This window comes from Oenanthe melanoleuca, chromosome 5 (genome assembly GCF_029582105.1).
Source record: "Oenanthe melanoleuca isolate GR-GAL-2019-014 chromosome 5, OMel1.0, whole genome shotgun sequence".
Lineage (NCBI taxonomy): Eukaryota > Metazoa > Chordata > Aves > Passeriformes > Muscicapidae > Oenanthe > Oenanthe melanoleuca.
The window spans coordinates 50,458,256-50,481,153 of NC_079339.1; the positions used below are offsets into that span (position 1 = coordinate 50,458,256).

General features: G+C 46.3%; 1 long non-coding RNA gene across 7 annotated transcripts in view; it reads left to right on the top strand.

Annotated features, from left to right (window-relative positions):
- LOC130254222 (uncharacterized) overlaps window positions 1-22,898 on the top strand; it is a 49,929-nt gene that overhangs the window by 17,028 nt on the left and 10,003 nt on the right. For 2 of the 7 annotated variants that reach the window (XR_008840655.1, XR_008840652.1), the window contains 2 exons: window positions 2,196-2,404; window positions 22,192-22,387. The exons of 1 other annotated variant lie outside the window; for it this stretch is intronic. This is a non-coding gene — a long non-coding RNA (uncharacterized LOC130254222). The remainder of the gene's footprint in view (window positions 1-2,195; window positions 2,405-22,191; window positions 22,388-22,898) is intronic. 4 more of the 7 variants (XR_008840654.1, XR_008840653.1, XR_008840656.1 and 1 more) reach the window with 4 other exon arrangements.

A 22,898-nucleotide genomic window follows, 5' to 3' on the forward strand; every position in this document is an offset into this window, starting at 1 on the left:
CACACTGTACTGCTGAGATGCTCAGTGCAAATGTTGGGTTTGATCTGGCTGCTGACATTTCTTGGGTGATTTACGTTCTGGGCTTTGTCACATGGTTCTCTCTCTAAACCCAAAAGTCTCTCTGGACTCTGGACTAGCTGAGCTGATGGTTTTGGGATGCATGGGTATGTTGTCAGGGCTACCCTTACATCGGAGGTCAGCATTTGCACCTTCCCAAAAGGTCACTTTGTAGCATCTTTTAGCTGTTGAGTGACTAAAGTGTTCAACCTAGTGGCAGCATAGGAGGGCCACCAGTGACCCCACTGATGGGAGCACATGTGCACAGGTGTGTTTAAGACCAAGTACAGTGAAATGTTCATCAAGATATTTCCAGGTGATGACAAATTCAATCGGCTGAGACAAGAGCCACCCTGAACAATCCACAGCTGGTGGGACTGTGTCCCTGTGTCCATCACCTCTCCATCTTCTGGCAACATGAAAATCACCCAGGATGATCTGCTGCCTCCAGCCAGCTCAGCATGGACCTGCCAGCTTCAAATATCACCCTGAGCCAGTATCTGATACAAATGCAACTCTTTCTGTGAATCAAAGAAAGCCACCTGCATGGAAAAAGGCTCATCAAAGCTTTGAATCTGTGCCCTCTGCTCCAGGCAGAACAGCCACCCTCAGGAGTGACAGAGGACACAGCCATGCTCTGCAGAGGTTATGCTTTACTCCAGGTGGAAATGGCATTTCTGGGCACCCTCTGGCCTCTTTTAAAAATCCTAATAATTTTAAGTCCCACTTTTGGCTAAGGTAAAACAATTTGCAATTCTAGTCACTCACATGAGAATTATTTTAGGATAAAGAGCAGAGGCATTTGCAGTCTGGTGAGACACTCCTCACAAGTATTAATTTGGTCTTGTTGCTGAGGGGACTTTCTGGAGAAAGGAATGGTGAGAAGGAAAAAAAAAGAAAAGAAAGCAGAGAAGGAAACTGGAAAGTGAAGATCATGTCTTCCCTGTCTGGAGATGGTCTTTACCAATGGTGGTGAACTGTCCTTGTCTAGATCTCTGTGCCTGGGGACAGAAGGGGAGAGAACAGCAGTTTTGGCCCTAAAAATGCAGAAATAGGAGGGTGATGCTGCTCACAGGGAGCCACTCAAAAACCTACTGCAGTGCAGAGCAAAATGTGGCCATAATAATCCAACAGCTTAGCAAACTGGGGAGGGCCTGAAGTCAACTAATTTGGTAGCAGCCTGTTTATGTAGTGTAATCCCATGTTAGCTTTTTTTTCTCACCACTGGATTTAGTTTAGCCTTTCAAAATGGGATAATACAGCAGAATGCTGCCTTTATTGGAGCTGTTACATTCCATTCCATTTTATTTCCTTGTTTGTTTTGAGTAGCCAAGGACTTTCCAATAGAGTATCTTTGTGCTCTGCAGGCTGCTCAGGGCAGGTCATATTAACAAGCTGTGGATAATGTTTCAGAGAGCATCTCAGAAACCAGAGGCTGTGCCTCAAACCCAGGCTGCAAGCCCCTGGGCGATCCAACATCAGGCTTCCTGTTCCAGCACCAGTTTTCCCCAGCACAACTGAGGCTGTGTGAAACAAGCTGTCAGTGAGAATACTGGATGGCTGGGCTCTGCTTCTAAGGGACAGGAACCTCCATTAAAGAACCAGTGCAAATTGCAGAGCATAATGTGTGCTGTGCTGAACTGAGTGGCACTGGTTTGGAGGCTGCGGCACAAGGAAAAGTGGGAGATGGTGGATCTTAGAGTTTAGTCCCTGTGTGCAAAGGCTGTCACAGGATGCATGACTCATACTTCATGGCCTTAAACTGCTTTTTTTGATGTTGCTGGCCCAGATGTCTTGGGAAAGGCTGGCCAGGAGAGGTCCCATGGCAGGCAGTCCATGCACAGCTTCCTCTGCTGCCACAGTGGGGATGGAGGGAGTTCCTGGGGGAGGGCAGCAGGCTCAAGGGCCACAATCTCCCTTGCCTGCCTCAGTCCAGGAGCACCTTCTTCCCGTGGTGGAGAAAGGCATTTGAGCATTGAAAGAGCCTTTTTGGTCCATTTGCCATTCCTTGCCCCTGATTCCACCAGCAGGGTGTGGGATAGGCTTGGTAGCAATGAGGACTTCCCAGCCTGACAGAGGCATCCTGTAGGCAGTGCTGTGAAATCTAATCTGGTTTTTGTTTGTTCCCTGTGACACAGATCTCACTTTACCTGCTCTTTTTTTGCCTGCCAGCAGCTCAAGACAGCTGTGTCTTACACTGAACTCTTGCTTGAAGTCTTTGAATTTTCCACAACCTTCAGTCACAGATCTGAGTGTGCTGATAACTGATTACAGCTTCCAAGGACTCTTCCATGCAGTGTTCTCTGTCCACTGTGAAACAGAGAGGTATGACAGAGAAGGAAATCAAGTAAGTGACAATGACAGAGTTGGTTACAAACTGAACGAATCAGCAAACACCCAGTTTTCAGTTATTTACTTTCAATAGACCAAATCTTCAGGGCTGAATTTTTCTTTCAGTTCCTCTTGGGTGCTTAAATTACATGCAATACTTTGCAAATATAAATTTCCACCTCATGTGTAAAAACAATGAGATGAATAATTTCAGCACAGATGGCTCTTATAATATTGTTCTGATTCCAAATATTCAAGGATCCTTTTAGAGCCCTGGGTCCTCATTCCTGGTATTTGAAAGCTAATATTTGACTCTTTTTATCTTAAATTCTATTCCATCTCTCAACTTCAAGGTTATAATTTTGTCCTTAAAAGGCTGAGGAAAATGAAGAAATGAAAAGACACTCTCAAATACATAGTTTTTGAGATCATTGGTGATTTTTGCATTAGATAATTTGAGCCTCTCTAACTTGTGGAATCACAGCTGTTAATGTCAAAAAAGGGTATTCAAGATAAGGTCCCTTTTAAACAAATAGTATGTAAGAAGCTGACCAATATTAAAACCTCTTGAAACAAAACCTGTGACACAAAGAAAAGTAGATGGTGTGAATGCAACCCAGCATGGTTTCTGCCTGGTTTCACATGATGCTGGGTGGAGAGACCCAGGCCCAGAGCAGCTCACTTGCCTCTGACCTCTTGTTCACCATGGCTGCCCAAATACCCACAAAAACCTCCTTGGCTGATGAACTCCTTACCAGGTGGGTGGTTAAAGCTTTCATTTAGGCATCAAAAAAGCCCCAGCAACCTACAGCTCCTAACGATTTTCCTTCAGGTGGTGGCTCTCAGCTACTCATGCTGGATATAGAGGGTACTCAGAAATTCAAAGGTTTGGATTGGGAATCCCAAAGAGGAGGTGCTGGTTTTGGGTATCAGTCTTTGCTGGTGTGTTCAGTAGCAGTCCTGGGATTTGGGCTGGAGGGAAGCTTGTTTTGTTAAGCTTTCTGCTGAGGACTGAGTGGTGCCTGTAGGGACTCTTTCTCTGCCTTGGAAGATGAAGGTGGGCTCTGGCTTCCCTGGAGGATGTAAGAGCTGGGCTGGAGGCCAGTGAGACTTGTGTGTGTTTTGGAGGATGGAGAATTTCAGAGCCTGTGCAATACATAGGGGTTGGAAAGTTCTGTGAACCTGATAATAGCAAGTTCAGTGTGGGATGCACTCTGATATGGGAGAACAGACCTGTCCAAGTTATTCAGAGCTGGGGCTTAAGGAGCAGGAGAGCCCAAGGTGGGCAGTTTGCAGTGTGAGGCTGGAGGAAGACATGCCTGCAGGCAGATGCCCTTGGGGGAAGTGTCCCAGAGGTCGCTCACAATGGCTAGTCAGTGCTTTTAGGAGTTGTTGCTGTGCTGATTCAGAGACTCCCTGGACAAAGTAATTATTGCTCTCAGAAGTATCATCTTGCTGCTTCAGATATGTCGCTTTTAGGCTGATTTGTGGCTGGGTCTGACCCTTCCAACAGCAACTGAACATTAACAGCTGAAGGCTTAACAGTAATATGCTTAGTGTAATAAGATCAATTATATTAAATGCCTGATTAAGAGCCCAGGGACTGGAATCCTTCCTCTGCAGAGGCACCAGTGAGTGCCCTGGCACCACTGGGTGAGGCCTCCCCTCCTCAGAAGCTGTGTGTTCTACACTTCACTCTCATGTCCAGCCTGCTTTTAGGTGTAAGCAGACATTTTTTCCTCTTCCTACCACTCTTCACTCCTGGTGCAGGTTGCATCAGGGACTCCTCTGACATGGGTTTCTGCCTTTTGAGCTGCATGGCCATCACTGAGTTGGCTTCATGCTGGCTGGGAAACAGGATGTATGTGAGGGCACTTCTAAAGAGGCACTTGAGAGCACAGATCTTGCCACCTGACCAGCTGTGTTCACATGGGGAGTAGTGCTGCAAAGCATGGTAAAATTATCTTTACACGTAATGGTGCTGTGTGCAAAGTGCTTCAGAAGGAGGGAACTGGCTCAGAGCAAGTTGGGGATGAATATGCTTCTACTTCTAGCAGCTCAGCCTTCACATTCCCAGACAAAACATGAATTTGAAATTGATGATAGTCTACTAAATGTCTTTAACTCTCTACTCAATATACTGGAGATGCACATCAGAAATTGAGAAGAGAATTGAATCTGAGTATTAAACCAGTGATTCCCCAGAGGGAAATTTTCTCAACTTGTCTGATTCTCCAAGGAGATGGTATTCCCAAAGAACTAATTTTGTAACTAATGATCAGTTGAAATAAGGCTCTGTCAGAGGTTTAGAAGACCTAACTTGGCACCAGTTGAGCACATATGGAATTTGTCATCAGTAATAATGAAAAAAATTGTTTGGAACTTTTTCATCACATGTGCATTTTTTTCACTGAAAGTGCACTTAGAACTTAAACCACTGTTCTTCTCAATCAATGAGGTAAATGATTATGTCTTCTGAAACCCATATCAAAGGGGATGTTCTACCTTTCTATAGTGTTTTCCTTTCATTTAAAGTCCTTTCACAGAAACCAATGGAAGTTGTCATGACGTGAGAGGCAGAAAAGTTGCCAAATGTCTTGGAAACACAGGCAGCTACTTCTGGGAAAGCGGGTAGCTAAGGGCTAACAGGAAGGCAACTGCCTGATTCCAAATTTAGATTCAATGTCCCAAAAAACATAAATCTGCTGAATTCCATCTCTGTCTGTTCAGGCCTCTTAACAATTTTGTGCTTGGGATGCTGTGTCTCAGGACTTTTGAAGGTAAATTCTGTCCCCATTTGGCTCTAGCAGAATGGCTGAGCAGATCAGAGGTTATTTATTCTTTATTATTTGCATATGCTGTAAAATATAGTAATTTTTCAATGTGTTCAGCCCTGGGCAATGGAGGAACACGCAGAGCACAGCAGCTTTGACATGAGTTAGGTGAAGGAGTTGGAAAGAAAGGACTGGGGGAAGATGGATGCAGCTGGGGGGAAGCTGGTGCTATTCCTCCCATGGATGGAGGGAACAGCATGAGGGGGGAGAAGGTTCTTTGCTTTCCCCCTCACTCAGCAAGAGCAGTGTTGGCCCAGCAGTGGGAACCATCGTGTGATTGAAACAAGCCATTGCTAGGTGGGTGTTTGTTGGGTGATGGGAGAATCTGGGTGGATGTGTGAGTAAAGGATAGGAATAAAACTGGAAGAGTGGGGAAGAGAAAGATCTGACTAATGGGCCTGTGTGTGAGAGGCATGTGAAATGTCCTGTAGAGTCCAACAGTATATCACCAAAAAGTATATCTTCACCAGTGAGTGATCAGCTCATCCCACTGCCCAGCTAAAGGGAACTAGGCACTTCAGTCCAGTGTCTTGCACAGCATCTGCTCCCAGTTTTCGGAGGAGACCTGAATGCTGTTTGCCTCCATGATTCTTCTCTCAGCAGGGACTGGCTGTTACCCACTGACTCAGGCTTGGGTGAAAAGCACCTCGTGCACTGACCTCCTTTTCTTTTTCTTTCTTGCCTGGTCTTGAATAGACAATGCACCAAGACCTCACCTGCATGGCTTTTATACCTGAACCATGGATGAAAGGAGTACAGATGGAGAAATCAAACCCAAAAAGCAACTATGTGCCTGACCCTCACTGAGTGTTGGTGAAACTCCTTCATGGAGAGTTGTCAGCTAATGTGAGGATATGAACCTTCCTGGTTGAGGTGGATCAAGAGAGGCAGAAGACTTGCTCTGTATATGGATCCCTGCCATCATGCCCAGTTGGGGTGTAGCGATCTGACCAGGTGACACTCCCAGGAGACATGAGGATACACATGCTCCCACCCACAAATCTTTCCTTGCTCAGTGGTTGCTTGTGCCCAAAATCACTCCGGGAAGAGTGTGGAGGATGTCCAAGAGTGCTACAGTCCTGGGAGGCTCCCTGCAGCATCCAAGTCTGGATGAGCTTCCCCTCAGCAAACGCTCCAGCTGGATGACTCGGTGGTACAGTCATGCAGTGGCAGCTGTCCAACTCTGCAAACCACAGAGCAACAGAAACTTTAGACAGAAGTTGCTGAATAGCACTTGAGGAGGGGCTGCAAGAGGCCCGAAGTACTCTGGTTGGGCCATCTTTCCAAGGATAACTGGGACAATACCCTGACCTAGTGTGGCCTTGAGCTCCTGGTATGACTGTTGGCATCCGGGAGTGGGTGAATTCTTCTATGGAGCAGAGGTGCAGGACTGTCTGTGCTGACCTGTAAAGCAAAAATAGTCATGTTTCTTCTACCTTTAACTATTTTTAGGTGGAGGAGTGGCTTGAAAGTTCAATTCTTCTCTCATTTGTGTTGGTTTTCCATCAAGCCCTGTCAAGAGTCTGGCTTATTCCTTGGAGTTAATGTCATGAGCAGGCCAGGTCTTGCACTGATCCTCCCTTACTGGATTTGGAGTCAGGTTTCCAAGGAAAATCAACCCCTTGGGAAGTTGGGAAGCTTTCATAGCAGTTAGTGATGCCTCTTGGTCTTCATGGGAAGCTTCTCCTGTGGCTCTGTCCTGTAAGGAACTGGTAAGGATTTATGCTGAAGTAGCTGCTGGGAAGAAGGGCTGCTCCAGCCTCCCCCAAGCTTTGAAGGTGCCTGTGTCTCAGGACTGAACCGTAGCCTGTTTGCCACTGGCAGGACCACGTTTCCCAGCGGTGCTGCCCCTCCTTTGGAAGGGACGCTGTCCTGATAGTTCACAGGTCCTGCAAGGTGCTTTGAAAGCTTGTTCTAAGGGGGATAATTGCTCCCTCTCCTCATCGGATGTGGTGCGGGAGCAATGCAGTGATCCGGCTGGGAGGCTGGAGCATCTCGGAGCCGTGGCTTTGTTCCTATCGCTTTGAACCCAGTTGGAGTGTTTTCCTCTCAAAAAGCACCTGCATTTTAGAGTTCGGTAACTGCGACTTAAAATCCTCCCTCCCTCCCGGAAGGAGGGACATCTCTTGCTTTTTCACCCGAAGTGCAGCAGCCTTTGATAACGCAGGCTCCAGCCCCGAGTGCGGAGGGGAACCAAACGCTTTGCGGAACGTCCTGGCCTTGTCCTGTGGGATGACTGGGAGCTGGCCCATGGCTCCGTTGCTTTTCACGGGAGCGAGCACTTGGCTCAGGTATTTCTTCTCGCACGGCCAGCGGCTCCCTGCGCCGGGGGCTCCGTGCCCCGCGCCTCCCGCTGCTGCTGGGTCCGGCTGTTCCAGAGAGCGGCTCCGCCTGCGAGGAGGAACCAGGAGCCTGCCCGGGAGCTATCTGCTGGGTTTGGAGTTTATATTTTTTAATTTTTTTTTAAATTTTTTTTATCCTTCTTAATTTCTCCAGTCGTTGTGGCCGCTGCTGAAGGCTCTTTGTGACTCCAGCTCCACTAGAGGGCAATGTGATCTGCGTGGGTACCGGAGCAGGGAATGCGAGCTGTACCTCTGGATGGGATGGTGGCGGGCACTGCCCGGCCGGGGGCTGAGCCAAGGGCTCGGCTCACCCTGAATGGCACCCCAGTGCTGGGCCAGAGCATCTCCTGTTCGCTGCAACCCAGTGCAGAGACAGGACGGGACTTGACAGTCAGTGCATGTCACTGAAAAGGGGGGGCAAAGCCCCGAGGACTCCCGAGCACTGCTGAGATGGCAAAGCAAAGGCGTGGGTGGGGATTGGATGCACGCACGAGCACGTTCTGCTGCGAGCAGAGGAGCCTGCCCTGGACACATCTCCTTCTAGGAGATGTCAAAGAGGATTGCTCTGTGCTTTCAGCACAGTCCAGTGTGCTGGGAGGTGTCTTGTCTGTCACGAGTTGTCTGTTCTCTTGTCCTCCCCTGCGGTGGAGGGAGGTGGGTGCAGGGAGCCCTTGGTTTTCATTGGGTCTGGGAGATTGTATTTTACTCAATATATTGAAGACAGTGGGGGATCAGTTTCCTTTCCTGGTCTGGGTAAGGTTTTTTATAACATCACATCACTCTGTTTTGAGACAGTGTGTGATGCAGTGTGGCTTCTCCTGGGAGTCCTGAGTTGGGTTTTTTTAAAATGTTTTTTGAATGTGGCAGTGATCTGATTATCTCTGCTTCCTTACTCATTATCAGAACGACAACAGAATGTGCAGGAGTGGGCCCAGATTGAAATGGAGGCAGGGAAAAGCTCCAGACCAGTGACCAGACTAAGTGTGGGGTAGAGGGCTGGGTAACTGGGTTTCTTCACTGAAGAAAAGCTCCAGGCTTTGCCAATACTGAGGCCAGCGTTGGCAAGCAGCTGTGGCAGCTGGCCAGCAGCTGTGTGGTGTAGCTATGAAGTGCCCACACCTTTGGACGTGGATTGCTGGCTGCAAGCTGATTGCTCCCATGGCCCTTCCTCTGCAGAGGGTCATTCTCTTCCAGGCCAAATGCTGTCCCAACTGTTATAGTGGCTGAACGACACATTCCTTGTCTTTAGTGAAAAAGAGAGGAAGAAGATGACCTGAGGGAGTCTAGACCTACTCTAAATGTGGATTTGGGGTTCGAGGCCAAGTCTCCTTAGAAGGCTCAGGGGGATGTGCTTTGGCAGCAGACTAATGCTCTGACAGTGACTCTTGGCATCCTTGCTGCTCTGTCCACTCTGCTTTAGGCTGCTCATGCTGGGCTGGTCATTGTCCCCAGAGAAGGCTGTGGAGCAGCATGAACCATGCTGGAGGGGCTGTAGGACTCTACCATGGTTCTTGGTGGCCAAAAAGCTCTTGAGCCTAGGGTGGCCCTGGCTCTGCCCTTAGTTAATTTCTGGAGTAGACACAGCCAGGACTAAGGGCTCTCTGTGGGGGAGGCAGCACCACAGCAGCCACCTGCCCTGCTGGAAATTGCACCCATTAAATTTAACATGAGACTTGCTGCAAGGTGGCATATCAATAAAAAGTGTGAATTGCTGACTTTGACACTCCCTCACATGAAAACTGACCTTGGGAGATGATAAAATGCAGCTGTACTGAGGAGTGACCTAATGAAATTTGACTTTAGTTATTCTAGGCTTTCTTAGACTTTTAGTAGGTGTTTTCACTGCATTAACACTGTTGTGGCTCTCCTCCTGCCCAACACCTTGGGCATGGGCATGTGGGACTTGGTGACCCCTTCTAGAAGGCTGTCAAGAAAGCAAAATTAATCCCAGCTCAGTACTTTGTAATTTTGTTTTTCTTATGTGGTTTATTTTTCTTTAATTTCATGTGCTCCAAATTTGGTTACGCAGAAATTTCCACTTCAACCCAATCTGTGAGCTTTTGAGAGACAGGCTTATTTAAGACCTACAGCTGGAAGAAGTAATTAAAGTTCCACTGAAAATGCAACTTCTTGACCTAAGGCAAAAGTACTAAATTTCAACTTAGTTTTACTTTATAATCTCAGGTTCAGCTTCATGGCTGTGTAACATTTTATTGCTGATGGTGGAAACAGGGCTCTTGTATCCTCCTATTGTTTTTGTAGTGGAAGCTCACAAAGGTATAAGAAGGCCCTGAAAACCCATTTTCCTCCCTTCACAAACCAAAGTCTATGACAGGGGCAAATTTTTTTTTCCTATCTAGGGTGCTGCAAACAAGCACTTTTAAATGTTCACTTCCATTGTAAGACTGGTGGTGTGGTGGGATGAGTCATCTCATGATGCCTGGATCTTGTGTATTGCTGAGCTGAGCTTTGGAGCTTCCAACCCTTAAACCCTTCTGGGTAATACCTCCCCCAGGTCATCTCTGGCCCTTGGAGTTCTAAAATAGCTACCAGCCCCTCACCCAAGGGAGTAGGGATGGGAAGGGAAGCTGTGCCTTGCCTGCATCTCCCTGACAGCAATTTCCATGCCAGAGGAGGGGAGAAGTTTAGGCCTGGCTCAGGGAGAGGGTGTGTAAAACTCACACTATAGCTGCCTGGAAATTTCGCCAAATGGGAATATACCCAAACCTCTTAAAAAATCAATAAAGCAAGGAAGTAGTGTGGAATCTTTAGAAGATCAGATACTCAAATTTTGTCACAGAAGAGCATTCCACACTATTTTATTTTATTAACTTGCAAGCATTTTTGAACAGCCTTCTCTTGTCATCCCTCCTTCCCCCTCAACCTTTCTAAAGGTTTTCCTGGAAAGAGTGGACAAGGAAATGACCAATGCTCAATGGAAAACTAAAAGCCAACTGTTTTAGAATGAATTACAGGAACAAACCTTGCTCTGTTTTTCTGGGAAAACTTTACTGAGTTAACTCTCTTGGATGAATCACTGCTGTTAGCAGGAAAGCACTGCTGGTCTTGTCTCTACAGCATCCTCTTGCACCCGTACCTCATCTCCAGAATATGTGCTGTTAATCCTGTCTGGAGCCTGTTGCTGCCTTAGAATTCTCCCTTTTTGGTTGTTCATAGTTGCTGCTACTGTTTATTAACAAGCACAGTTAAAATATGCTGCTGCTTTTTGCTTCGTGCCATGGTGCAGATTGGTCTGACCCCAGCACCATGAGCTGGATGAGAGGAGAGCCACGAGCTTGGTTTGCTAAGTGCAGTGAATAGCTGCTCCTGCAGCCTGGATCACTGCTGTCACAGCCCCCTTGCTACAGAGCAGTGGTACAGCAGGAGCTCCTGCTGCACATCCACATGGGCTTAAAACATTCTGACAAGCAAACTGTAGGGGCTGGCTTGATGCAGGATCAGATAGAGTTTGTCAGGACTGCTTCAGCCTCATGGTTCATTGGAGATTACCTATCTTCCCACAGCTGGCATGGCCCTGGCATGTAGCTCCCAGCCAGCTGCAGTGCTCAGGGTAATGCAGGCCCCCTGTGCTTGTACCTGACCAGGACCAGTTTTGGACTGTGGGGGACCTGCTTGTGTTCACACCTGGTGAGGGTGATGCCATGGAGTGAGCAAGGCCTATTCCACTCTGCAGCTAGCAAATACTGCAGAGAACAATATTGTTGGTGGGCAGGGATGTGGATCCCAGGGACTGCCACTGTGCTCTGCACAGGCAAAGCTTTGCTGAGGCATGGATCACTGACCCTGAGCTGGGGAGGAGCCGGTGTGGTCCTCAGCCTTCACAAACCCAGAGACAGCTGAAGGGGTGCAGCCCAAGCCTGGAGGATCTGTGCCTGTCAGAGTTAGAAGTTCAGTATTTGTGGAAGAGGAGATGGATTGTGTTTGTTCAGTGGTCCCAGAGGAAGCTGTGTCCTGGGGAGTAGAGAGTTGGAGGCAAAGGGAAAAACAGAGCAATTTAAAGGAGTCCTTCATTCACTGCCTGTGCTGTGAGGTCAGCAAGGAGGCTGTTTGGGAGCTTATGGCACTGCTGCTGCATTGTGGCATTTCCTAACATAGCCTCTAAATCCAAGTGGTGGGGGGGAGAGAGAAAGAAAATTCAAAATAAACTGAAAATTTTGGTTTAATATAAAATAAAATCTGTTAGATGCAAAAAATACTAATAACTTTATCCCTGTCAAAATACTTTTTGATACAGTTTTGTGTGCAGACTGCCTCATTTTCATCCGTTTTGCAATAAAAAGCACCCGACTTCTCACCGGGGCTGGCTCTGGCAATATCCCTCAGTGACGCATTTGCAGTTGGCAGGGGAAGGAGGGAGAAGGTTCATGTGGGGTCAGACACATCCCAAACGGGTGTTCCTCCAAGCGGGAAGAGCTGCAGTGCAGAGATGCAGCTGCGGTGGTTCGTTGTCCTTGGAAAGGCCCTGCAGGGCTGGGGAGGGACAATGGTGTTCCTGTGCCAGCTCCCATGTGTGTTCTGCAGAGCCCTTCTCAGGATTTTGGTCCTGCTGGCGCCCTGTGGGTTCCTTGTGGTTTGAGGAGGGGCTGTGATGAGCTGGGGCAAATCTTTCTGCCAGGGCTGTTCTCTGTGGGCTTTGGGTGATGCTTGGGTAGAGTTGGCCGTGCATTTACATGTCTCGACACCCAGTTCCTCAGTCACCTCCTGTAAGAGTGATATCTGCTCTTCCCCATAGCCTTTAGGGCAGCCTGGAAAGAGGCAAAGTCTGGGTGTCACAAGCAGTGCTGGCCAAAACCCAGTGTTTGTGTTCCCTTCCTGTGTCCTCAGGTGGATTATGTGTATGAACTGAATATGTGATGGCTTAATATTTTCAACATTTAAAAAATCAACTTTTCTTGTTCTTAATTATTTCCAAACAGGAGCTAATTGTCTAGATGATTCCCCTTGTAGCAGAGTTAATTTTCCCATGTTCAGCACAGGGTCTAGTCCAGTAGTAGGGCTTTGGTTGCTCTGGCAAACAGTGATGATCAGGAGGAAGAATGGCAGTGACACTGAAACAAAATACACTGAGCCGGACTGGTTTTCTTTGCAGGCATTTTGTTTTCTGACAGCTGCAAAAATCTTTGCCTGAGGATCCTGTGCTGAGAAAAATACCCCTGGGAAAAGCAGTTCAAAGGCATTTTTGGGAGAGGAATCTTTCTTCCAGTCCAGCTTTAACAAAAGCACACATAGAGACCAAAACCCCTCTGACCTCTCCCAGCAATGGGCTGGACTCCTTAGGAGCCACAAGCCCTCTTTTCTCCACTTCTTAACTAGAGCCACCCCAGATACCAAGGGTTTGGCATCTGAGCCATACAATTTGTCGGTGACCTGTGCTATTTGGAGACTTGGGAATGTGCCACCAGGATGCAGAGCAAGGCTCTGTTTATAAGTCATGCTGCTGCTGTAACACATGTTCTCAAGGGCAAGTCTCATGAACATCAGCTCTGAGATGAAATGCTCCCGTGTGGCTCTGTTCCCCTGGTAGGGAGAGATGCACAGCCCTTCCTGGCAGCCCGTGCTGGTTGTGGTTTGAGACTGCAGTGGAGGAGTTTCACAAAGAGCTGGGGACTCTGGGAGAGGAAGGCACCTGGCCTGGCTGTGCTCACAGAGCTGGCGCTGGCAGCCTGACCTGCTGGTAATGATTTGACCTCCTTCTCTTAATTAAGAGAGTGAGCCCTGATTGGGATGATCATCATCGCAGTGGCTCCTTGCTGGTGCTGAGCTGCAGCAGTATGGGGATGCAGACAGGGCAGCTTCCTGAGCAAGGGTATTTTAATAGGGGTTGCCAGAGCCCACACAGACCTCTGGATGCACTGAGTGCACTCTTTATCCCAGGAGGGCATTAAAGGCAGCCCTAGAAGGGAAAATGCCAGGACAGGGGGCTAGGAAGTCATAAAAAGGGAGGGAGGGGGAAGGGAGGTAGAAAAGATGTTTACTGAGGGCCTAATTAGCACAAGTGAAAAAATGATAATAGAGTGAAGAGAGACTGAGAAGGAAGGGGAGAGCTGTGTGTATATAGAGACCAGCTGGTGGAGAGAAACCAGATGAAAGGGAAGAAACCAGAAACAGGAGAGGAGCAGGCATGGGGAAACAGGAGGTGGGAGGCAGAGAAGGAAGGCAGGAGGATTAGTTATTTTGAGGGACTTTTTCAGCAGAAGAAATTTAAGGTTAGGGGAAATGGCATCTGTGGAAAGTAGAGAGGTGAGTTGAACTGAGGGAGAAAAAGCTGTGCTTTAATATTTCTCTTCTCCAGGAAGAGGAGAAAATGGTTTCAGGATAGCTCTGTGCTTGGTTACACTGAGAGGAAAACCTGCACTGTCAGAGCAAGAAAAAGACCAAGGTCCATAATGAACAACAGAAGAACAAAGGAACAGAAGTAAGCTGTTGAGTAGTTGGTTGCAGAGAGAATGCAATTGGATTTTCTTTTACCCACTAAGCAGGGTAAAAATGGGCTCAGCTCTCCTTCTCTCTGTAACCCTGAGGTGGCTGCTTTGCTGTTTCTCTGTTGATTATGCTGCTGTTGGGTTACATCCATGCTGTGCACACGTGAGCAGTTTGTCCACAGAGCTGTTTCCCATTTCCAGGCCTCTCCTGGGGGTTTCTCCTGCAGGGCTGGCTATGGGCACTGGTTGTGCCTGGGTCCGCAGACCCAACACAAGCTATTTTGTGATGGGGTACTCACCCTTGACAGCTGCACCCCAAGGAAGCTAAACCTTAGCTGCAGCCTCTCTTGCTCCATCTCCCAGCTGTATGCCTGGTGAGAACTCAGTTTTAATTTATTAAATTTATTAAATTTATTTTCACTCTCCCTTTGGAGCCACTGCTGTTGAACTATGCTGGTGTGCAGTGCTCAGGATGCTGAGCCCGTTTGCATCTGCCATGCCCAGACCATGCAGCCAGAAAAGAAACACACACCAGGGAAAAGCCCAAACCACGGAAACATGGCTGTGGTGGGACTATCTCTGCTCTTGGGCAGAGCTAAGATCAGGGTGCAGGCAGGTTTCTCTTTTTTGTTTCTTTCTTTCTGCAATGTTGACCCTCTCTAATTCCAGTAACATGGGTGTAATCATGTCTGGAGGTCTCAGTTGCTCTTCTTCCCCAGTTTGTACAGCAGTACTATAAGCAAAGGAACTTGGGTCTGATTCAATAAACTGCCTGAGCAGTACAGGCTCTGCTCATACCTGATGGCTGGGCACATGCAAAACTGAACTTGTTGGCCTGGAAACTCAGTTGTAGGAATTCTTTGGTGTGTGTGTGGTTTTTCTGTGACTTCATGTTCTTGATGTGAATTTCTGACAGACCTAGTGAAAATGTTTAACAGCTTCTACATCATTTAAAACATCTCCCTGCCTCTTTTCCCCTTACTGTAATGAGGGTTCTTGTAAAAGAGAGTGAGAACTACACTTGTGGTCTATTAGAGGTGTTCATGGAAAGGGTTCTTCTGTGAAGCAGAAATAGTTTTGCATTTTAATGCACTTCTGGACAGATTTTGGTTCTGTGTGAGATTTGCACCCAGCACAGAGGGGGAAAATGTCTGTTAAACAGAAATCATTATCAAAATTATGACATCATAATAAAAGCCCAAATCCTGCTCCTTGCACCCAAGTAATCATGTGGAACCAAATGCAAGTGCCACTCCTGTAGGAAACTCTGAATCATCTGTGGTGGTGGTGTAAATTAGGAGTGACTCCAGAAAATCAAAGCATCACCTTTCTGTGTGTGTCCTGCATGGAGAAGGCACAGCATGTGCTGGAGGTGAGGGATGTAAGCATGGTGTAGTCCTACACAGACCATCCCCCTGAGCAGGACTCCACAGCCAAGGGGGAATCACTCCTGGGTGGTGTCATGTTCCCCCCAGTTTGGGGGAATCCCCCCACCTTTGCAGCTGTCCTGCAGCACAGTGGGGCTGGTCTGCTGCCCATGCTGCTTGCCCTTGCTGCAGAATGAACCATTGTGCAAAGATGGCTTTGCCTTTGATGGGGGAAGGGAAAATCCAGGACTGGACAAAACTGAAAGCAAAGTGATCCCAGGTGAGTGGAGTGAATCCTGTCTGAGGACATAAGGGATGGCAGTGGCCATGGGGTTATGAGAAAATCCTCCTTCAATGGGCATCTCTGCCATAATGTAACTGTACTTCAGGCAAAAGGCACGTCTGATTTGGCAACAGATAAAGGCTAAGTGAAACTCTTCTTGTTTATTTTTCTTAGCTTTACCGCTCATAACTAGAGTGGCTGGGTTTCCTCCATGAAAAATACAAAAGTTTAATGACATTGAAACAGCCGAAAGGTAAAAAAAAGTAAAGCTGAACAGTTCTCTGTTTTTCTAAAACTTTCAGAGTTTCAAACTTTTCTTCTGTTTTTACTCAATTTTAATTAATTTAAATTAAAAACCTGAAAACCATGGTTCATTACCAAACCAAGCATTTCATTTCACATCAAACTGTAGTGCCTGTAGCAATAGTAATCATATAAGCAGCCATTTTTATAATACAAAGAAAGGGACAATCTGAGGCTAAAGATCTTTTTTGGAATGGGAGACTCAGTGGGTGCCCTGGTGACAGCAGCAAGAACAGAAGTACAGGCAGTGTTCTGTCCCTTTCCTTGACAGAGTAAGATCATACAGTCAAATCATATAGTCACAGGCCTTATAGACAGAGAGGCCCTTCTGTGATGGAATAAGGAAACCACAGTCCCTCCTTTTCAGCCTTTAACAGCAGTACAAGGCCATGGACCACAATTCTCTCCTTCCAGTTATAGAAGGCCAAAGTGGTTTTGCTGGGTGAAAAGAAAAACAAACCCAAAGCCTCAGAAGAAAATATCAAACTCCCTCCCCCTGCTGAATTAGGTATTTTTTATAGGATGACATTTTGAGGGAAGCAAACATCATGAGAGCCAGTGAGCACTGAGAGATCTGTACATGATATGTGATAAACTGAAACCATAACAGGTTGGGGTGGTTTAACTGTTTTAGCAGGCAGATGCTGGGGGTGGGAGGATGTGGGGGATGTACTTATAGCCCTGCTGCCCTTATGGACTGAGCCATGAGCAGAGTGAGGAGCAGCTGGGGCCCTGACCTCTGCTCCTCATGGAGTGAGCAGGGAGCAGGACCAGTGCTTGCCTTGCCCTGGGCTCTGCCTATTGGCTTCACCCTTGATGGTTTTGTTTCCTGTGCTGTGGTGGACAGGTTCACATGCAGTGACTCCTGTCAGGCATCACTTGTGGACCACAAAGTGAGTCAGATCAAAAGTCTCACTGCTGTGACGTCCTTTTGGTTAGCACGGTGTCTAGATGGCCAGATCTGGGTGTCACATCAGCTGCCCTTGGCTGGAGACTGAGCCAGGCTCAGCCCCTCTTGGTAGTGACAAGGTTTTCTACAGCATCCCATTATTGGTGACTTCTCCTTTGCATCAGACACAGACAACAGACTTGTTGGTTTTCCTCTGGCAGAGGAGAAGCAGATAGAGCTATCTCCCCTATGCAAATCTGCACAGCCAGGTGAAGTGCACAGCCACCCATGAATGTCAGGGCCCCTCACAGCTCTCCAAAGATCTCTTCAGTATTCTGTTCACAAATGCTTGTAATAAAACCACACCTGCTTCACTCTTCCCCTCCATCTTCAGAATGAAAAGAATTTGTGAAGGTAAAACCTACCATGTGAAGGTAAAACTGCTTCCAAGTCCTCTTCTTGGTCCCATTTTGGTGCTGGGAGAGTGTTTCCCCATCTGTTGCATACCTAAAGGCTAAGGGATTATGTTCAGCCTTTGACTATCCAGTTCCCTTTCTCCACTCCTTCAGACAGCATCATCCATGTGAAACTTGCTGGAGGTGACTTGGGCCAATTCTGTGCTGTAGATCTTAGAGAGAGATGGTGCCTGGCAGCCTGCCTGATGGTCAGGCAGGAACTTTCTCAAGGACTGTATCAATAAAAATGCATATATAGACTGTTCCTGGCCTTATAAGGGAAAAAATATTTCCACTGTGCTGCTCGTTTTTATTTTTATTGTTACCTTTGCAAGCACACGTGCAGTATAACAGGACAGAGGCTGTGCCAGGAGGTGCAGATGTTACACTGCTCAACGCAGTGAATCTCACCTTCTGGTCAAAAGCATTCTTAAAAGTGAGGAAAGCCTTAGCATTGGTTTGAAACACAGAGCACATTTCACTTTGCCACTGAAGCCAACTTAGATACCAGCTGCCTCCACAGCAGAAATGTGCCTGGGCTGCCCATTTTTGAAAGTTTCTGACTCATGGAAGTCAGAAGCCTAACTTCTGCCGTGGGTTGTGTGGTCCTGTCTTTGTAAAACAGGCATAGAACAGGTGGGGGATTACCCCATAGGCTCCTGAACCTTCTTTCCCACTCACACCCACAGAGAGGTTGCACCCAGCCCTGTAGCAGCATACAAACCTCTTAGGGGTCTCCAGCAGTGTCCTGTCAACCTTCCAGCCAGGAACTTGGATGGAAAAAGACACACTGGCCATCCTCTGGAGGTAGGGGCTGGAATTATGATGTTTTGCCTCAAGATGCCCAGCCAAATTTATGCATCAGGACATCTTCTTTCCCCATCCTGAAAGCCTGAGAGAAATTGTTTCACTGCTCTTCTGCAGAAGTCACCTTGGAGGAGTGGGGACCTAAGGAGTTTTGAGGCACAATTACCTGTGTAAAGACACAAGCAACAGCTTGGAAGATAGATGTGAACCAGGAGACTTGAGAGGTCATTCCTGCTGCCCATGGTACCAGGCTCTGGTTGGAAGTATTGATGGACCAGGGTTATTTGTACCAGTGAAGATTGCATTATAAAAGCAGTAGCAGATGGATGCTTAACATAAAGGATTATCCAATACTGCTGATCTGCACCAGGGGCAGCCCGTCAGAGGGCTAGCATGGGATGTTAGGCAGCTCCCAAGTTCTCTCAAGTGAAGCCATTATTCTTGTTGGACTCTACTGTAAGAGGTGAGGTTTGCTGTGTTAGTGGGAATGTGATCAGAAATGCCTACATAGGAGACACAGCACACAAACAAAAGTAATTTCGCAGTTTTTCACAATTTGACTAATATTTCTGGAAAGATGAAAGGGCTCCTGATGGTGATGCTTATTTAAAATTTCTTCTAGGTAGCTGCATCCTGCTTTGTCCTGCCCTGACCCTCCATTGGTTTCAGCTGTCACCAGCTGTCCCTTGCTCTTGCCTTGTGAGCTATGTGAAACAAAACAAGACTAAGTACAGCGTGACAGTGTGAATGGCCTGTGCTGCAGACCACCCTGGGGCTCCCTCAAAGAGCAGAAGCTGGGAGCCAGCAGCTCTGGAGACCTGTGCCAGCTCCAGGAGGGACAACCTGCTCCACACACCTGCAAAAACCTTGTGTGGCTGGGGGGACCAGGTCCCAGCGCTTGCTAAAGCAGCCAGCGTGGAGTGGGGCAGAGAAAGGCCAATCCTCCAATGTCTCTTTACAGTTTTCAAATAGATAGACTTCAAGGCAAGCAATGCCCACTGGGCACTCTGCTTTCCTCTTCCCAGGGGAGCATAGGAATGGAGATTATCTTCCTCAGCTTTCTCACGTGATGCCTCAGAAAATCTGCTGATGCTGCTCAAAGTCTGGATCTGTCTGACTGCAAAAAGTGTTACCTAGCTTTTGTTCTCTTGGCTTTGCTTTTCTCTTTGGTTTCCCCTCTTATTTCTTCTTCATACTGGGAAAAGCGAGCATTTGAATCTCCAGTAAATACAAACTTTAGGCAATTTAACATAACCATAGGTCTCCTGTAGTTGGAAGAGGCCACAGAAGGACTGTGCTGAACTGCACTGGCTTGGAGGGCCTTTATTATCCCTGTTCACCAGCACTGGATCTGGCAGCTTGCAGGCAGTGAGAGCAGTGGCATGTCCTGCCTGCTGCCACCGACTCACGCTCCCTGTACTCGTGCTGCCTCCCTCTCTGGCAGAGACACAGGTCTCTGTTTATGAATATGTGTATATATATATATTTATCATAATGTGTGACAGAAGCAAGATTAGGTTTACCTTTGGGTATCTGTCGTCTTTCTGGCACTGTGATCATCTGACCTCTCCCAGCTCTGCAAGGAGAGGAAGCTGACTGAACGTTTATTACATTTGTAGATCACATATGCCCATCTACAGCATATGTTTACAACAAATTTATAGACCCCTATAAAGAGGCTAACAGGCATTATATTTAATTAATGTGGCAGAAATTATATCATTGTAATAACTGCCTGGCCTTTAGAGGTAAAACTTAGTGCCAAGGATTCCCAGATGAATCATCTCTGATAAGAACCAGAAATGACATAGGCCATATATTGTATGGTGAATTTGTTTGGATTGGTACCTTTAGGGTATTCAGCCTTGCCAAGTCTCTGTGGTGCTGACACAGTTTATTACACATTTTCATTTATTAAGAGATTATTTGACTGCAGTTTGTTGTTTTATTGTACAGCAGGTGATAATTTTACACTAAATTAACTGTAACATCTCTGTTAGGAACAGGCCGAAGAGGCTTCTTACTCTGATGCTAAATACTAAGTAAAGGCTTTTATTCATCAAGGGAGTAATTTACTGCCATGTGCAGAGCTTGAATAAGACTTTCCACTAACCTGTTATTAGTCAGTGCATGTTCAGGTTAGGGTTAATGGTCTTGTGCTAACACATTCTCCCTCTCAAAAAGAGATATCTGTGCTAAAATCTCACAGTTTGCTACTTTCAGGCTGGAGTAAAAAATGGTTTGAGGCTGCTAAACCTATACACAGGCAGAGAAATGGCCACTGAGGTCTGGAGATGGGTGATGCTTGTTATGTCAGTCCATGAGCTTGGATTTTAGCATGACTAGAGGTTACAGATGGCCAGGCAAAGAAGCAAAAGCTCCTTGCACAGTTTGACTCTTCAATAAAATAAAAAGATGATGTTTCCACCCCTGGCTTAAATATTTGTTATTTCAACCAAAGAAATAATTCAACCAGAAAATAATTTTCAAACCTTTTACGAAAACAAAGGAAAAAATAAGCAACAATAACCATGCCTCTTTTCCCCACAGAAATTAATAACTTCTGAAGGAAAAATATTTATTCAAAAGCCCTTTTTTCCATTTAAAATAGATTACAGATGAAAATAATTTGCCTACCCCTAATGAAGTCCATTATACCAGACTAGTTTCATAGTCTGTCTCACACAGATACCATTGAGTTAAGCTTTGTGTTGGGAATTCCACACCAAATTGAATTGGAGACTGAAGCAGGAACAATTATGGCTGCAAATTATTAAAGCTTTGCTATATTGGAAATTCACAGCACGCTTATAGCAGTAACTTACTATTAAGGAGAACCATACTACAAAGCTAAAAAAGAGAGGAAAAAATCAGAACCATATTGCTTTGATCACAAGTCCGTGTTTAAAGAAACCAATCATTGGCAAAATAATCCCCTTCCCAACTGCGCCGTGGATTAGCTTTGGTTAATGCTAACATTGCCTTTATATGGAGCACATCAAGGGAAAAATTATCAAATAAAATCTAGGGCTGCCTAAGTAATTCACAGTAAATAATGTGCTGGAGGGAAGCCCCTGACACAAACACACACACACACTCTCACATTCATTCTCACTTGTGACTTTTGTGTGAGCCAGCTCTGCCTTTGAGTACAGGGTGAGCGATAACTTCCCGAGCGGGTGGCTCTGAGTCACACACATCTGTTCTGACTGGACAAGCACATCAAGTGTTGTATTTCCAGCTACTGAAAGGATGATCAGAACTCCTAAATTAGCTGTCCAGTGTGGAGTTTTTTATGATTAGTTATTCCAAGTTGTCTTCTGGGAAATATTTTACGAGTCTTCTTTTAAAATTTGCTGCTCAAAGATTTCTCTGCAGCAAGCTTGTTAGCTGGAGTACTCATGGAAAGCTGCTCCCAGAGCAATGCACATCCATATGCTGAGTGTATGAAATAATATTCCTAACTACTTTTTTTGCAGTATTCCCCAGATCTACTGAATGGGTGTGCCTCTCTTATTTATTTGGGGGTGTTATTGATTTTAGATGAGGGAATGTGAGACTATATAAATGGATGTCTTGTTGCCTTTTGGGAATGACATTTGATTTCCACCCCCCTTCCACAATTTTTTTTGAGTCTGTCTTCTGCAAAGGGAATGTACATAAAATTTCAAGCTCATCCTTAATGTGGGATTTTTTTTTTAAGTGCAGGAGCAATACCAGCCTATGATACAAAACTCTCCCAGGCCTCAGGCCTGGGAACTAAGTGTTAGTGAGTGGAAGGCTCTGGCCATGTATCCCAGCTTAGGTGTGAACATTTGAGGAAAACACCTGCACATTTGAGAGTGGAGGAACTGCATGGCACTCTATGGACATCACACCCACAGCTGCACACAAGGGACACTTGAGAATGAATCCTTTGCTGGACAGCTACAAAAGCTGCTGCTCCTAAACCACCAGTGCAAAAGAGATAAGCAAATCTGGGAATGAGCTGAGATTCAAACAAATCTTTTGTGTATATTCAAGATAATGTGTATATTTTTTTGGGCATAGGTGAGATTTTAAATGTGTTCAATCCTCCAGAGGGAGTTTCAGTCACTGTGCTTTTAGAGAGACATGGTGGTCTTGCCTCAGCACCAGCCCAGTGATGTCCATCCCTGTGGATTTTAGCCAGCATACAAAGCACAATGTATGAGAGATCCCTGAGTGAGAGCTGTTCTGCAAGGACCCATGGAGATCACAAATCCTGTCGTGTTCAGGCAGGATTGCAAACACTGAGGTGAGCTGGCAAGAGTGACATGAACATCAACTAGATCATGTCATTTTTTAACATCCAGCAAAATTATTAGAACCAGTACTGTTATCATCTGTAGGACTAAACTCTCCCTAAAAGGAGAAGATATTGTGGGACAATAAGAAATGATGCTTGGAGGTAACTCCACAGTATATGCTACCACATTACATTTCTACCCATCTAGCATCCCCGTAGCCTGTTCAAAGAACTGTAAGTAAAAGCTGAGCTGCTGATAACCACTTTATAAATGAAAACTTTGATTTTATTTGATGGTGTAAGACTTATGAAGAAAATGGGGGAAAGAACATAGAACAAAATACATTTTATTAGTCAAATAGATGTGGCAGAATAATTACAGTTTCTGGGAGAGTGTGGGGAGCAGCATAAGAAGGCTGGAAAAGAAATAGCAGCTTAAAATGTGATTGTCTGTTTGGGGTGATAGTAAAGTCAAAAGTGCCATTTCCAGTCTAAAATCCCTATATCCAATACTAAAGAG